General features: G+C 45.6%; 2 long non-coding RNA genes across 2 annotated transcripts; one reads left to right on the top strand and one right to left on the bottom strand.

Annotated features, from left to right (window-relative positions):
• Nucleotides 1-338: 338 nt before the first annotated feature.
• LOC116967609 lies at nt 339-17,577 on the top strand. The gene is made up of 3 exons (XR_004410270.1): nt 339-348; nt 5,771-5,776; nt 17,538-17,577. It is a non-coding gene; the product is annotated as an uncharacterized LOC116967609 (long non-coding RNA).
• LOC116967610 lies at nt 3,649-17,582 on the bottom strand. Its single transcript, XR_004410271.1, has 3 exons — nt 17,546-17,582; nt 13,344-13,346; nt 3,649-3,659 (listed from the first exon to the last, which is right to left on the bottom strand). It is a non-coding gene; the product is annotated as an uncharacterized LOC116967610 (long non-coding RNA).
• Between the last annotated feature and the right edge of the window lie 39 nt (nt 17,583-17,621).

The raw sequence follows: 17,621 nt of genomic DNA, 5'->3' as shown, positions 1-17,621 counted from the left end.
TATGCAAACATTTTCTGAGATTTCAGGTCCGATGTACCCCCTGCACCCCACTCTCTCATAGGCCCTGTGAATATGTACGTGCGTATGTGAACACAATACTGTGTGTGGGATGTATCAAAGATCCTATAGGCCACTGCTGCGAAATGCAATGGGCTGACGTGTAGTAGCTACGGAGGGGAACCTGGGCATTTATTCCGCACATTTTAGTAACCGGAACCTATCCGACCCGACTCGCAGTGTAATCAATGTTGCGGGGGAACAGTTTGTTTGTGTCATAATTCTGTTAGTCCATACTTCTGTTAATTCTTGTTAAAGAATAAAATTTGACTGGTAATTGTCTTTTTTAATGTTTTTTAAATCATTTCTTTTTAAGTTGGGATGTAATGTTAAAATTGTACAAGGCATTGGTGAGGCCAATTCTGGAGTATGGTGTACAATTTTGGTCGCCTAATTATAGGAAGGATGTCAACAAAATAGAGAGAGTACAGAGGAGATTTACTAGAATGTTGCCTGGGTTTCAGCAACTGAGTTACAGTGAAAGGTTGAACAAGTTAGGCCTTTATTCTTTGGAGCGCAGAAGTTTAAAGGGGGACTTGATAGAGGTCTTTAAAATGATGAGAGAGATAGACAGAGTTGACGTGGATAAGCTTTTCCCATTGAGAGCAGGGAAGATTCAAACAAGAGGACATGATTTGAGAAATAAGGGACAAAAGTTTAGGGGTAACATGAGGGGGAACTTCTTTACTCAGAGAATGGTAGCTGTGTGGAATGAGCTTCCAGTGGAAGTGGTGGAGGCAGGTTCGATTTTATCATTTAAAAATAAATTGGATAGGTATATGGACGGGAAAGGAATGGAGGGTTATGGTCTCAGTGCAGGTTAATGGGACTAGGGGAGAATAAGTGTTCGGCACGGACTAGAAGGGCCGAGATGGCCTGTTTCCGTGCTATAATTGTTATATGGTTATAAGGTTAAATGGCACATAAGCTGTGTTTGAGATGATGTTTGTATTACACTTGCACTCTGTAATTCATTCATCTAATCACACTAATGTAATCACACTGTTCACATCTGCGGTATTTGGGAAAATAATAGCAATATGAAGATTCCAGTTGCTCTAGCCCTGGAATGTTACTTAATGTTTTTGTGCTTATTTTCTATTTTCTATGGATTTGTTTCTCCACAAATACAAAGGGGTCTGGTCTTCCCAAAAGCCAGAGAGTGGAATGAGATCTGTCTGTAATGGTGGGGTTATCTAATTGAAGAATTTCACAAAATTAAATTTGTTTTGAGCAAGATTTACAAAAGATGTCTAACTTAAGGATGGTTTTATTCTACGAGCACACAACTGCCTAGATTGTGCAGCAAAGATTCGCTATTAGATCTTTGGTCTGTACCTTTGTTAGGTTCCTAAAAATGGGCTCAACAAATTGATCCCAGCAGCCCACGTTTGGTGCCCATTGTAAACAGTTTAACAAAGAGGAGAGTTAAAACCACCTCTGAAAGCTGCCTGTATGTCTTCAAAGACAATGGATTCAGCTGCAGAAAGTAAACAAACATGCACTTAATAACCATCGAGGACTGTGTTAATTATCGGGGATGCGAGGATGAGAAAGGAAGGAGCACACAAGATAAGTAGGAAGTTTAAAACAAATACAACATGTGCTAATTGCCTGCCTTCCTGCATATTTAATGTAGCAGTGAAGCCAGCGCATGTGCGGATGTGCGGAGCTCTTCTAGAGAGTGCGCATGCGCAGGACATTTCCGGAGTGTGCGCATGTGCAAAGTATTTTGGGCGGGAAAAGCCTGCGGAATTAGCCATGTTTGCCAGACGTTTGTGAGTTTATGTATTAAACAAATAAGTTGCTTAAAGCTTAAATAAAGTTAAGTAAATTACGAGTAGTGAAAGTTTCATTTATCTCACAACAATTTAAGCAACTTAATCTTAGAAGTCAAACAGTCCGACTTGGAATGGAGAAACTACTGAAACCACAACGCTTGGATCTGGATCCCAACTCACCTGCTGCTGCTGCAAAGGATTGGAAGCACTGGCTTCGTAAACTAAATAACTTCTTTGATGAGTGTGGCAATGATGCACCAGACAGACTCAGGACATTAATAAGCTTTGTCTCTTGTGATGTATATGATTACATAGAGGAATGTACAACTTATGATTCTGCTATTGATGTACTAAGCAAACTCTTCGTTAAGACACCCAACGTGATATTCGCTCGACACCTCCTTGCTACTCCGAAACAAAAACCTGGTGAATCATTTGATGAATTTTTACAAGAACTTCAAAGACTTAGTAAAGACAGTGTCTTCAAAGCAGTTACGGCTGATCAATATCGACAGGAAGTTATTCGAGACTCTTTTATCAATGGTTTGGCATCGCCTTTAATACGACAGGAGACTATTAGAAAACAAAACCTTCGATTTACAACTCTGGCCCCAACTCTGGCCCGCATCGCCTGCCCGAGTCCCGCGACGCCATCTTGGCCACTAGGAGCGACTTCCATACTCACCGGGACGCCGCCTTCACCGACCTCCACATCGATGCCGCCGCCGACCCTCACCTGCCGACCGATGACGCCCAGCCTCGCAGCTTCTACGGTAACTTGGACTCCCTCCCCATCGCCGATTCCTCCGACATCGCCGCCCGACCCGACGTCGCCGCCGAACTGGGGCTCTCTCAACATGGCCGCCGCCAGGCACCCGATTCATCTCGCCGCGGACCCCGACTCAACCACCACTGGACTCCGACCATCGGGTCCGGTGACCCGCGCCACTGGACTCCGACCATCGGGTCCGGTGACCCGCGCCACTCCACCCCCCTCCAGCAACCCACAGCCGTCGCCTAACCTGGAGCCTGGACTCTGCACTGGGCCTGCAGCTTCCACGCTGCTTACTCCCACTCTCTTGGACTTAACTCCACTGGGTCCTAGCGCCCGTCTGCCCAGCCGTGCTAACCTCAGTGGCTGCTCCACTGACCCTCCCCCATCCCCCCCCAACCATGTCACACCCGCTCTTCCCCACCCACATTACAGCCCTCTCTCCCCCCCACCCCCTGACCACCCACCACTCCTCCAACACCCACAACCACCCCCCCCCCACACATCGCCCCGTCCCCAGTCTACCCACCTGCCTTCCTCTGGCCCCAACTCCCACTCCTGCCGGGTGTTCACCATCCCCCCCGACCTCCCCCTCTCCCCCACCCAACGGTCTGTCCTCAGCAGAGGTCTCACCTTTGTCCCCCTCCGTCCCCATCTCAATGAGTTCCGCTAGTCTGAAGAAGGGTTTCGGCCCGAAACGTCGCCTATTTCCTTCGCTCCATAGATGCTGCTGCACCAGCTGAGTTTCCCCGGCAATTTTGTGTACCTTGGATTTACAGTCAGCTTACAATCAAGCTTACTCTTTAGACTTGGCTCAGAAAAATTCAGATGCTTATGGCTCATCTAATGTGTATTCTGCTGCGACTACGCCAATGTTAAGGTTCATTTTCTTAAAACAGACAACTTACAATGTTGGGTAAAACCAATACAAGCTTTAATGATCATTTAGCTAGAGAGTGCTAGGAGATACAAAGTCAAGCATATAGCAGATGCTTAACTCCTCCCAGGCCATCACTCTAATGAATGAAGACATACAGCATATTTTTATACTGTTTTGTAACCATAGTCACATGTTCATACAGAATGGCAGCAATGACGTCTAACATATCAATCACAGCTCTACCCATTCAAAGCATGCTTGTCTCTAATACAATATACTCACGCTATGGTTATATCGATCTTAGTTTAGTTACGAAACCCCAAATAACAGGAAGTTAGTCAAAGGTCTATCATCTGCTGTACCTTCTTAAACATGTAAGGATCCTTATCAGTTGCCCACAGATGTTTCTGCTAGTCGAGGATACATAATTCTCAGGAAGTTCCCAAGCTCCCAAGGCTTGTGTTTACAGAAGCCAGAACGTTCTCACCATTGTCAATATCTTTTGCTTGGGCACAACATGAAGCAGCTTGGATGCAGTTTGAATACTGGCCTCCAATTTCCTGATCTACAGAACCCAATTTTAAAGCTTTCATTTACTCAGAACCCAAAACCCAATTTAATCTTCACTTAATTAAATACATAAAGTATTCCATTATTAACTAGGATATTATCTGTCTTACCCCAAAGGTTATGTGTGCTGAGCCATAGAGTGATTGTGTGGAAACAGGCCCTCTGGCCCAACTTACCCACACCAGCCAACATGTCCCAGCTACACGTCCCATCTGCTTGCGTTTGGCCCATATCCCTCCAAACCTGTCCTATCCATCTTCTTCTTATTTTGTGTGGCGTGCACAGCCTAAAGTTGTTGATCAACTTGTTCTATTTGATCTTCCGTTTGTGCATGTCGAGTTGATTGTATTAGTCGAAACAGGGCGGACCACGTGAAGGTTGTAATCTTCTTCCCCGTCCTATCCATGTACCTGTCTAACTGTTTCTTAGATGTTGTGACAGTCCCTTTCTCAGCTAACCCCTCTGGCAGCCTTTTCCATACACCCACCACCCTTTGTGTGAAAAAGTTACCCTCAGATTCCTATTAAATAATTTCCCCTTCACCTTAAACCTATGGGATTAAGGAATACTCATCTTAATTTGGCAAATTTCCAAACAGGTTGTTTAAATAACTAGTGAACATCATACTCAGCTAGTTTCCCCATCTTTAGGAAATGGATTTCCACCTTCTCCACCTGTGGCACTCCTGAAACGGCTGTGAATAGCTTTGTCTAGTTCCAGTTTTTCATTCTTTGCTGGGACAACATGCTGGAGGGACTCTGCTCGACAGACACTGCATCTTATCCGTATCCATCTGTTGCTCCCTCCCTGCCTCTGTCCTGCTTTCTCTGAGCTATCTGCTTATGGCGAGCAGTTGTGGTCACTGTGAGTGGAGGGGAAGGGGAGAGTGGTGAGGGGGAGAGGAAGAGGCAGTTCTGGTCATTGTTTTGAGGATGGAGGGAGGGGGAGATTGGCGAGGGTGTGGTGTGGGGTGGGGGGGGAGGGGGGGGCAGTTCTCGTCACTCTGTGACAGGAACCACACAGCTGGGTAGCAAGCAGAGTTGTGAAAGTGTGGCAAGAAATGGTGTCCCCCGCATGTTTTGATAGCGATGTCCATGCCTGGAGGGGCGGGTTGGAATGTTGGGGTGATGTTGCCGCAGTCCCGGGGAGATGGAACCTTGACACAAACTAACATTCTATAATGTAGCATTTTGAACGATGCACACAATGGGCAGGAAGATAAACAGACACAGACACAGACAGACGGCGTTGGAGGAGGTCGTGTTTGCTCTGTTTAGCTCAACCATCTCTACCCGACCCCACCTTACCCTACCCTCACCAGAAGGGGAGTGGTTGAAGTGGCCACGCTCCCGCTCCTTATTCCCAGCGCCGCGGGGAAGCTTCTGCCGCTCGGACCCGCAGGGACCATCACACCGTGAGTCTGTCATGTCGGTCCCTGGCCCTGCACAGGTGGCCGCTCTTCCCCGTGTTGGGGGCCCTGCTGACGGGGGTGGCTCCCAGCCTCACCCCCTTGACTGCCTCCCCTTAAACACCGACCCACGGCAGCGCTGTCAGAGCCAAGAGGCGCTTCACCGCTGAATGAACCAACCGCCCATTTTAAAGAGGTATTGTACAAGATGCTAATAATAGTCTGTATTTACACCATTAAGGTGTATTATCGCTGTGAGGATTTGCTGCTTCTTCTCTGGCACTTTAACTTTGGATCACAAGTTTATAGTTTACGTTTATTATTGTCAATATGATCCACCGTTTGGTTTGGTGGATCATACACTGCGGTGTCCAGTTCAAGGAGAGGCCAAAGGCTGCTGTTTTGGAAACAGTATGGAACCTTCACGCTCTCTTGAAGGTCCTGTGCTAATCCTGGGCATTAGCCTCTGTCTACCTTCATTTTGCATCAGTGCAGGGCTGGATTTACGTATAAGCTGGGCAAGTTTAAGCTTAGGGCCTCAAGATCTAGGGTGGCCTCGCAGAGCCGGATTCACCACTAGGCTTCATAGGCTGAAGCCTAGGGCATCGAAATCTAGGCGACTTCCGGCCAAGGCAGGATACCTGGCGTTCAACTCTGGGCGCCCCCCCCCTCGCTATCTCTTTATCTCTCTGTCTGTCAGCTCTCCGTCTCCACCCACCATCCGTATCTGTGTCCGGGCTGCAGGGTTCCCGCTCTCCTCTCGCTTCTCATCCACGGCCAGCGCATCATCGGCCGCCCTGCGCTTGCGCGCTGCCACGGCAACTGGTCGGCGCTGGGCACTTTGTGGGGTATCTGGCCGCCATTGCTGTCCGGTCGCCACCTCGCCGCAACCGCTGAAAACCAACGCAGAATCACTCCCTGACCCTGGATCTGGAGTAACTCCCTGGAGTAACTCTCTTGTTTCTGGTTTCCTGGTCCTCCATAACTATTCTAAATGGAATTTAAACTGGAGATGGTAAAGGGCTGAACAATAACAGCCTATTGCATTTTATCTGTTTATTTATTGTGTATATATATGGTCTATGGTATATAAACATAATTTACTTTTATCTCCTGTTCTGTATCATGTTTACATATTCTGTTGTGCTGCAGCAAGCAAGAATTTCATTGTCCTATCTGGGACACATGACAATAAAACTCTCTTGACTCTTGACTTGGACTTAACCAAAAAAGGGTTCTTGGGGGAAAAAAGAGGTGCCTTAAATTTAGTTGTGTCTGGTTGGGTAACTATGGTAGGGTGAAGACTATTCCATGCTTTAATTGTGCAGGAGAACTCCATGGAGCAGGGCTGTGGATGGATGGGAGCAGTGGTCCTGGGCTGTGGATGGATGGGAGCAGTGGTCCTGGGCTGTGGATGGATGGGAGCAGTGGTCCTGGGCTGTGGATGGATGGGAGCAGTGGTCCTGGGCTGTGGATGGATGGGAGCAGTGGTCCTGGGCTGTGGATGGATGGGAGCAGTGGTCCTGGGGTGTGGATGGATGGGAGCAGTGGTCCTGGACTGTGGATGGGAGCAGTGGTCCTGGGCTGTGGATGGATGGGAGCAGTGGTCCTGCGCTGTGGATGGGAGCAGTGGGCCTGGGCTGTGGATGGATGGGAGCAGTGGGCCTGGGCTGTGGATGGATGGGAGCAGTGGTCCTGGGCAGTGGATGGATGGGAGCAGTGGTCCTGGGGTGTGGATGGATGGAAGCAGTGGTCCTGGACTGTGGATGGATGGGAGCAGTGGTCCTGGGCTGTGGATGGGAGCAGTGGTTCTAGGCTGTGGATGGGAGCAGTGGTCCTGGGCTGTGGATGGGGGCAGTGGTCCCCTGACAGGGAGTCTCCCCTTGTGCCTGATGTGGATCTACATCTCCAGGGCATGAGGTCAGTGAGAACACTATCGCTTTCTACTGAATTGTGTTTGTATCTTTGATTAATTGTGCTGACTTTTACTTTCAATTGTTGTCATTTGAAGTGTCCAGGGTTTTTAATGTTGATATTTTTCTGGTACAACTGGAATTGTGTTGTTTCTGTGCTCTATCTCCAAACTAAACGGATGTTTCCACTAGTGGGAGAGTCTCGCACCAGAGGGCACAGTGTCAGAATAAAAGGATGTAACTTTGGAATCTTATTTGTGTAATTCCCTGCCACAGACGGCAGTGGAGGCCAAATCACTGGATGGATTTAGGAGAGTGATGGAGCTCTAGGGGCTAGTGGAATCAAGGGATATGTGGAGAAGGCAGGCATGGGTTATTGATTGGGGATGATTAGCCATGATCGCAATGGATGGTGGTGCTGGCTCGAAGGGCCAAATGGCCTCCTCCTGCACCTATTTTCTATGTTTACTAAAGTGATGATACCCTAACCTTATCACAACTGAAATTGAATCTGGCTGATGTAAATATAGAAACAAAGACTTGTAGAAGCTGGTTTATACCAAAGATAGACACAATGCTGGAGTAACTCAGTGGGTCAGGCAGCATCTCTGGCGAAACAAGAGATTTTGGGATGGAATAAAAGGGTTCTTACACAAAATATCACCCATCCTTTTCCTCCAGAGATGGTGCCTGACCTGCTGAGTTTCTCCAGAACTCTTATCATTGTTACTCGTACCAAGGACAGAGTCCCCATGCCCCCCATTGCAGGCAGTGAAGAAAGCGAATGGCCTGTTGGCCTTTATAACAAGAAGAATTGAATATAGGAGCAAAGAGGTCCTTCTGCAGTTGTACAGGGCCCTAGTGAGACCACACCTGGAGTATTGTGTGCAGTTTTGGTCCCCTAATTTGAGGAAGGACATTCTTGCTATTGAGGGAGCCCAGCGTAGGTTCACCAGGTTAATTCCCGGGATGGCGGGACTGTCATGTGCTGAGAGAATGGAGGGGCTGGGCTTGTACTCTCTGGAGTTTAGAAGGATGAGAGGACACACTAGAGGCAGGAAACATGTTCCCGATGTTGGGGGAGTCCAGAACCAGGGGCCACAGTTTAAGAATAATGAGTAAGCCATTTAGAACAGATATGAGGAAACACTTTTTCTCACAGAGAGTTGTGAATCTGGAATTCTCTGACTCAGAGGGCGGTGGAGGCCGGTTCTCTGGATACTTTCAAGAGAGAGCTAGATAGGGCTTTTAAAGATAGCGGAGTCAGGGGATATGGGGAGAAGGCAGGAACAGGGTACTGATTGTGGATGATCAGCCATGATCACATTGAATGGTGGTGCTGGTTCGAAGGGCCGAATGGCCTCTACTCCTGCACCTGTTGTCTATTGTCCTCACCTTCCACCGTCACATACAACAGATAATCCTCCAACATTTCGCCACCTCCAGCAGGATCCCAACATTGGCCACATCTTCCCATTCTCCAATTTCAGTGTTTTCTCCCTCCTTACTCTTTCCAAGCTCTCCCACAGCCTACTGTCTCTGCCTCTTCCTTCCTCTATCCCGCACCCCCCCCCCCCCCCACCCCAACTTCAGTCTGAAGAAGGGTCTCGACCTGAAAAGTCACCTATTCCTTCTCTCCATAGATGCTGCCTCACCCGCTGAGTTACTCCAGCATTTTTGTCCACCTTTGATTTTTACAGCATCTGCAGTTCTTTCTTAATCCACACGGTGGGAGTGTTGACCACAAATCGGAGCGACCTGTTATGTGAATTCACTGCATATTGGGAGTTGCTGTCTACAAATTAGATGTAATTATGCTCTTTACTGCAAAATGGTTCTTTGTTGCTCTGTGACCCTTTACGTTTCCCCGTAATGCCCCCATTGCACAGATGCCAAACTTAGTAAAAGCCCTGAAACCAGGGAAGATTTGGGATGAAAATCAAGGAACTGCAGGTGCTGGTTGACAAAAATAAGGCACAGTGCTGGAGTAACTCAGCGGGTCAGGCAGCATCTGTGGAGAACATGGATAGGTGTCGTTTCACAGGGTGCTGGTGAAACATAGATAATAGGTGCAGGAGTAGAGGGCATTCGGACCTTCGAGTCTGCACCGCCATTCAATATGATCATGGCTGATCATCCAACTCAGTATCCTGTACCTGCCTTCTCTCCATACCCCCTGATCCCTTTAGCCACAAGGGCCACATCTAACTCCCTCTTAAATATAGCCAATGGACTGTGTGGCCTGAACTATCCTCTGGGGCAGAAAATTCCACAGATTCACCACTCTCTGTGTGAAAAATGTTTTCCTCATCTCGGTCCTAAACGATTTCTCCCTTATCCTTAAACTGTGACCGCTTGTTCTGGACTTCCCCAACATCGGGAATAATCTTCCTGCTTCTAGCCTGTCCAACCCCTTAAGAATTTTGTAAGTTTCTATAAGATCCCCCCTCAATCTTCTAAATTCTAGCGAGTACAAGCCGAGTCTATCCAGTCTTTCTTCATATGAAAGTCCTGACATCCCAGGAATCAGTCTGGTGAACCTTCTCTGTACTCCCTCTATGGCAACAACTCAGCGGGTCAGGCAGCATCTGTGGAGAACATGGATAGGTGACGTTTCACAGAGTGCTGGAGTAACTCAGCGGGTCAGGCAGGATGCCCTTAGTAAAGAGAACAGGTTTGGTGGGCAACTCTGTGAGGGAGTTCACTAATTGTGTACAGGGTTTGATGCCCATAGTAAGAGTTACAGCATTGGGCAACTCTGTCGGGGAGTTCACTGTTTGTGTGAAGTGTTGTCTTTGATATAGCTGGCATGTTGCTGTGCCAGGCTGATTATGAAAATACTCAATGTATTCTTCTACCCTGTAGGATTCACTACTGCAGACACATTTAAATTGTGACGATAAACTGACCTTGAAACATTGGGCCTAGAATTATTTTTCCCGGCCCTGTCCATCCAGTGTTTGATATTTTGAGGTGAATGTAGAATCTTCTCACCTGCTGCTGTTTCTCCCTCTACAGTTATTCTACAGAGAAGGTTCACCAGACTGATTACTGGGATGGCAGGACTTTCATATGAAGAAAGACTGGATAGACTCGGCTTGTACTCGCTAGAATTTAGAAGATTGAGGGGGGATCTTATAGAAACTTACAAAATTCTTAAAGGGTTGGACAGGATAGATGCAGGAAGATTTATCCCGATGTTGGGGAAGTCCAGAACAAGGGGCCACACACAGTTTAAGGATAAGGGGGAAATCTTTTAGGACCGAGACAAGAAAAACATTTTTTTCACACACAGAGAGTGGTGAATCTGTGGAATCCTCTGCCACAGAAGGTAGTTGAGGCCACAGTTCGTTGGCTATATTTAAGAGAGAGTTAGATGTGGCCCTTGTGGCTAAAGGGATCAGGGGGTATGGAGAGAAGGCAGGTACAGGATACTGAGTTGGATGATCAGCTATGATCATATTGAATGGCGGTGCAGGCTCGAAGGGCAGAATGGCCTCTACTCCTGCACCTATTGTCTATGTTTCACTAAATATATGGAAATATTTTCTGAGATTTCAGGAAATTCCGGGCCCCCTTTTGGACTCTGGACCCGGGTCCGATGTTCCCCCCGCACCCCACTCTCTCATCGAGCCCTGTGAATATGTACGTGTGCACATAAACACAATATTGTGTGTGGTCGTGTACCTTTGTTAGGTTTCTACAAATGACCTCAACAAATTGGTCTCAGCAGCCCCCAGATTTGGTGCCCGTTGTAAACAGTTTAACAAATTTAATTTTAGGTTATATTTTATTTGTTTCCAAGTTCTAATTGTATTGTGTATAATTGGATTTTTATTGTATTTTGTGTTATTCAGATTCATTGGTGAGAGGAGGATCGGTCCTATATTGCAAGGGGAACAATCCTCCCTCTCCATTATAAACCAATCCACCTGCTGGGCAGAGTTGTCCAGCAGGTGAATCATATTTTTGATATTTACTGCCCAATAATAGTACATAAAGTTATGAAGTGCTAAACCGCCCAATTGTTTGGGTTTGCTCAAGTGAGTTCTTTGTATTCTGTGGGATTTATAATCCCATGTAAAATTTGTAATGTCTGAGTCCAGTTTTTAAAAAACTTTTTTGGTAGGTATATAGGAATTGATTGGAATAGGTATAGAATTTGTGGTAGAAAGATCATTTTTATAGCATTTATTCGACCTATTAAAGACATCGGAAGAGTTTTCCAGAATTTAATTAAAGTATTTAATTTCTTAAGGAGGGGACTATAATTTGCATTAAACATAGCTTGATATTTTCTAGTGATTTCAATTCCCAAATATTTAAATTTTTTGCAGCTATTTTAAAAGGGAAATTTAAGAAGTGTGTTGAGTCTTTTGGTTTTATCGACATCATTTCATTTTTATTCCAATTTATTCTGTAGCCTGAGAAAGACAGTTTAACAAAGAGGAGAGTTGAAACAATCTCTGAAAGCTGCCTGTATGTCTCCAAAGACAATTGATTCAGCTACAGAAAGTAAACAAACATGTACTTAATAACCATTGAGGACTGTGTTAATTGTCGGCCTGCGAGGATAAGAAAGGAAGGGGCACACAAGATAAGTAGGAAGTTTAAAACAAATACAACATGTGCTAATTGCCTGCCTTCCTGCATATTTAACGCAGCATTTGGAGACAAGATTCGAACTTCAAACACATGACCTGTGGAAGGTGTTTGCAAGAGAATGGAAGAGGGGCTGCAGAATATCATTAACAACTTTGATTGCCTGCAACCCTGCTAGAGAATTACATAGATATAAAGGGTTATTGCAGGAAAAAATATGAAAGTTTACATCTAAATGAACCTGTTCAAATTGCAGTCAAAGAAACATAGAAACTGTAACTGCTGTTCCTTGATTTACATCCCAAATCTTCCCTGGTTTCAAGGCTTTTACTAAGTTTGGCACAGAAACATAGAAACGTAGACAATAGGTGTAGGAGTAGGCCATTCGGCCCTTCGAGCCTGCACCGCCATTCAATATGATCATGGCTGATCATCCAACTCAGTATCCTGTCCCTGCTTTCTCTCCATACCCCCTGATCCCTTTAGCCACAAGGGCCACATCTAACTCCCTCTTAAATATAGCCAATGAATTGACCTCAACTACCTTCTGTGGCAGAGAATTCCACAGATTCACCACTCTCTGTGTGTGGAAAATAATGTTTTTCTCATCTCGGTCCTAAAGGATTTCCCCCTTATCCTTAAACTGTGGCCCCTTGTTCTGGACTTCCCCAACATCGGGAACAATCTTCCTGCATCTAGCCTGTCCAACCCCTTAAGAATTTTATAAGAGTTTCTATAAGATCCCCCCTCAATCTCCTAAATTCTAGCGAGTATAAGCCGAGTTTATCCAGTCTTTCTTCATATGAAAGTCCTGACATCCCAGGAATCAGTCTGGTGAACGTTCTCTGTGCTCCCTCTATGGCAATAATGTCCTTCCTCAGATTTGGAGACCAAAATTGTACGCAATACTCCAGGTGTGGTCTCACCAAGACCCTGTACAACTGTAGTAGAACCTCCCTGCTCCTATACTATAATAATAATAATGGATGGGATTTATATAGCGCCTTTCTAATACTTAAGGCGCTTTACATCGCATTATTCATTCACTCCTCAGTCACACTCGGTGGTGGTAAGCTACTTCTGTAGCCACAGCTGCCCTGGGGCAGACTGACGGAAGCGTGACTGCCAATCTGCACCTACGGCCCCTCCGACCACCACCAATCACTCACACACATTCACACACAGGCAAAGGTGGGTGAAGTGTCTTGCCCAAGGACACAACCACAGTATGCACTCCAAGCGGGATTCGAACCGGCTACCTTCCGGTTGCCAGCCGAACACTTAGCCCATTGTGCCATCTGTCGTCCCGACACTCAAATCCTTTTGCTATGAAAGCTAACATACCATTTGCTTTCTTCACTGCCTGCTGCACCTGCGAAGTCTTTATGGATGCTGATGGCCTTCCTGAGGCACCGTGTGTGGTAGATGCCCTCAGTGGACAACGCGCTGAAGAGCTCTCCTCTCCGCCTCCGTGCAGCTGAGATGCCACACAGGGATGCCATACATTAATGTGCTCTCTGTGGTGCAGCGGTAGAAGGTGTGGGGGCAGACCAGTCTTTTTTAATGTCCTCAGGAAGAACAGTCATTGCTGTGACTTCTTGACCAGCGCAGTTGGTGGACCATGTGAGGTCCTCTGAGATGTGAGTGCCCAGAAACTTAAAGCTGGACACTCTCTCCACACTTTCGCCATAGATGGAGATTGTAGGTATGTTACAAAACTTACCTTCAGCGGCGGGGGCTGTAATTCTGCCTCTGGCCATGTGCGCGATTTTGGCGCGTTTGAGGGGGGGCGGGGTTAAAACGGGGTTTTGTTCCGACCTGGTCATGAATTATATTTTGTTGGAGTGCAAGATGTTGCTAAAGTATCGTTCCTACGGCCGTTCTGTGTGTTTTTTAAAAAAATTCACCCGACAAGTTCATCGCTGGAATGATTTTAAAATCAGCTTCTGAAGCCGTCAATATCGAAAACTGGGACGGATTTTATGCAGGACCAGGTTTAAAAAAAAGTAGTTTATTTTTATGTATAAAAGTGTTGCTTAAGATGTATTTAATTCACATTTTACGTTGCGAAACGGTGATTTTTCTCCCCCGAAGAACCGGCAGTGTATTTGCTGCCGATATGCGGTATAAATTCACCGCAGCCTGAACGTTCTAACTGGTCCCGTTCCAGAAAATCACACTCCCAAGCTGATTTAAATGGCCATTAATTTACAGGTATTAACCATTAAATTCCTTCTATTTGGCCTATAAACCCATGACAATGAGATTTTAAAATTATGTTATATTCTGAATTCTTGTGTGAATGTTATTTGTACACTTAGGCTATTTAAAAACGTTAATCTATTCTTAAGAAATTGATAGATGTTTAGATCTAGTAATTGAATTTTGTAATTAGCTACAATTAGGTAACTAACTAACTATATGTTTTAATTTCAAGTCATCTAAGTAAGATTGTTTCATATTTGTTTCAGAATGCTTCAATCTATAATAACTGAAAATTTCATTCATTTTAATTTTTAATGAAGTTATCGGCTTTTAAATGTTCTCAATCACAGCTTTTGTGTTAAGTCAATGAAAAAGCAAAAGGGAACAAGATGCTAATTTCCGAGTATGAAAATGATCATAACTTTTTTCATACTGAAGATATGAAAGTGAATTAGGTGTCAAATTAAACTTATTTTTATGCTTTATCTGATGGGATAAATTAAAGACTTGATTTTTAAAATCTCAAAAATTTGTAACATTGCTAGAGATTGGGGCGTATTCTCCATTATGTGACCTCCTGAAGTCAATAATCAGCTCCTTGGTCTTGGAGGTGTTTAGTGACAAGTTGTTACGTGAGCACCAGTCCGCCAGGTTCTGCACCTCCGCTCTGTACTTTGTTTCATCACTGTTGTTGATCAGCCCAATCACTGTTGTGTCATTCCAAATCTTCCCTGGTTTCAGGGCTTTTACTAAGTTTGGCATATGGGCAATGGGTGTATTACAGGGAAAGGTAAAGGGTCATTTTGCAGTAAAGAGCACAATATCTAATTTGTAGACAGCAACTCCCAATATGCAGTGAATTCACACAACAGGTCGCTCCATTTTGTGGTCAACACTCCCACCGTGTGGATTAAGAAAGAACTGCAGATGCTGGAATAATCAAAGGTGGACAAAAATGCTGGAGTAACTCAGCGGGTGAGGCAGCATCTATGGAGAGAAGGAATAGGTGACGTTTCAGGTCGAGACCCTTCTTCAGACTGATGTCGGGGGGGGGTGGGTGCGGGATAAAGGAAGGAAGAGGCAGAGACAGTCGGCTGTGGGAGAGCTGGAAGGGGAAGGTGGGAGAAAACACTGAAATTGGAGAATGGGAAGATGTGGCCAATGTTGGGATCCCGCTGGAGGTGGCGAAATGTTGGAGGATTATCTGTGGTGTGACTGATGATTAAAGCTGACTTTGAACACCAGACTGTGTCTGTACAGTTCTCTACAACAGCGGTGTCTGCGGGGAAAGACGGGATTCGAGGATGGTGTGCTGCTTTCTTTAGATATGTTAGGGGTAAAAGAGTAGCAAAGTCAAATGTGGGTCCCTTGAAGGCAGACACGGGTCAAATTATTATGTGCAACAAGGAAATGACAGAAGAGTTGAACAGGTACTTCGGATCTGTCTTCACTAAGGAAGACACATAGAAACACAGAAACATAGAAAATAGGTGCAGGAGTAGAGGCCATTCGGCCCTTCGAGCCTGCACCGCCATTCAATATGATCATGGATGATCATCCAACTCAGTATCCTGTACCTGCCTTCTCTCCATACCCCCTGATCCCTTTAGCCACAAGGGCCACATCTAACTCCCTCTTAAATATAGCCAATGAACTGTGGCCTCAACTACCTTCTGTGGCAGAGAATTCCACAGATTCACCACTCTCTGTGTGAAAAATGTTTTTCTCATCTCGGTCCTAAAAGATTTCCCCCTTATCCTTCAACTGTGACCCCTTGTCCTGGACTTCCCCAACATCGGGAACAGTCTTCCTGCATCTAGCCTGTCCAACCCTTTAAGAAGTTTGTAAGTTTCTATAAGATCCCCCCTCAATCTTCTAAATTCTAGCGAGTACAAGCCGAGTCTATTCAGTCTTTCAAACAATCTCCCAGATGCACTGGAGGACAGAGGATCTAATGGGGTAGAGGAACAAATACATTTTCAGGTGAGAAATAGTATTGGGTAGGCTAATGGGACTGAAGGATGATAAATCCCCTGGGCCTGATGGTCTGCATCCCAGGGTCCTCAGGGTGGTGACTCTAGAAATAACGGAAGCATTGGTGATCATTTTCCAATGTTCAATAGATTCAGGATCAGTTCCTGTGGATTGGAGGATAGCTAATGTTATCCCACTTTTCAAGAAAGAAGCGAGAGAGAAAACGGGGAATTACAGACCCATTAGCCTGACCGGAGGTGGGAAAGATGCAGGAGTCAATTATTAAAGAGGTAATAATGGGGCATTTGGATAGCAGTAAAAGGATTAGTCCATGTCAACATGGATTTATGAAAGGGAAATCATGCTTGACTAACATTCTGGATTTTTTTGATGATGTGACAAGTAAAATGGATGAAGGGGTGAGCCTGTGGATGTAGTGTATCTCGACTTTCAGAAAGCCTTTGATAAGGTCCAGCACGGGAGACTGGTGACTAACATTAGAGCACATGGTATTGGGGGTAGGGTGTTGACATGGATAGAAAATTGGTTGGCAGACCGGAAGCAAAGAGTAGGAGTGAACGGGTCCTTTTCAGAACGGCAGGCAGTGGCTAGTGGAGTGCCGCAAGGCTCGGTGTTGGGGCCGCAACTGTTTACCATATATATTAATGATTTGGAAGAGGGAATTAGGAGCAACACTAGCAAGTTTGCGGATGACACAAAGCTGGGTGGCAGTGTGAACTGTGAAGAGGATGTTAGGAGGTTGCAGGATGACCTGGACAGGTTGTGTGAGTGGGCAGATGCGTGGCAGATGCAGTATAATATAGATAAATGTGAGGTTATCCCACTGATCCCTTTAGCCACAAGGGCCACATCTAACTACCTCTTAAATCTAGCCAATGAACTGGACTCAACTACCTACTGTGGCAGGGTATTCCACAGATTCACCACTCGCTGTGTGAAAAAAAATGTTGGTTCTAAAAATTTCCCCCTTATCCTTAAACTGTGATCCCTTGTTCTGGACTTCCCAACATCGGGAACAATCTTCCTGCATCTAGCCTGTCCAACCCCTTAAAAATTTTGTATGTTTCTATAAGATCGCCCCCTCAATCTTCTAAATTCTTGCCAGTACAAGCCGAGTCTATCCAGTCTTTCTTCATATGAAAGTCTTGACATCCCAGGAATCAGTCTGGTGAACCTTCTCTGTACTTCCTCAACGGTAATAATGTCCTTCCTCAGATTAGGAGACCAAAACTATACGCACCAGATTGATTCCTGGGATGGCGGGACTGTCATATGAGGAAAGATTGAAGAGACTGGGCTTGTATTCACTGGAGTTTAGAATGTCAGGATAGAAGATGGATTGATGCAAGAGGAGTGTGGAACATGCAAGATAAGGTAGAGGAGATATGGCTGTAAAACTGTAATAAAAAGCGGGCGGGCGTCTTCCCTGAATGTTCCA

Source organism: Amblyraja radiata, chromosome 40 (genome assembly GCF_010909765.2).
Source record: "Amblyraja radiata isolate CabotCenter1 chromosome 40, sAmbRad1.1.pri, whole genome shotgun sequence".
NCBI classification, from domain to species: domain Eukaryota; kingdom Metazoa; phylum Chordata; class Chondrichthyes; order Rajiformes; family Rajidae; genus Amblyraja; species Amblyraja radiata.
Note: the sequence above shows the minus strand (reverse complement) of the source record. Positions and strands in the feature narration are given on the sequence as shown.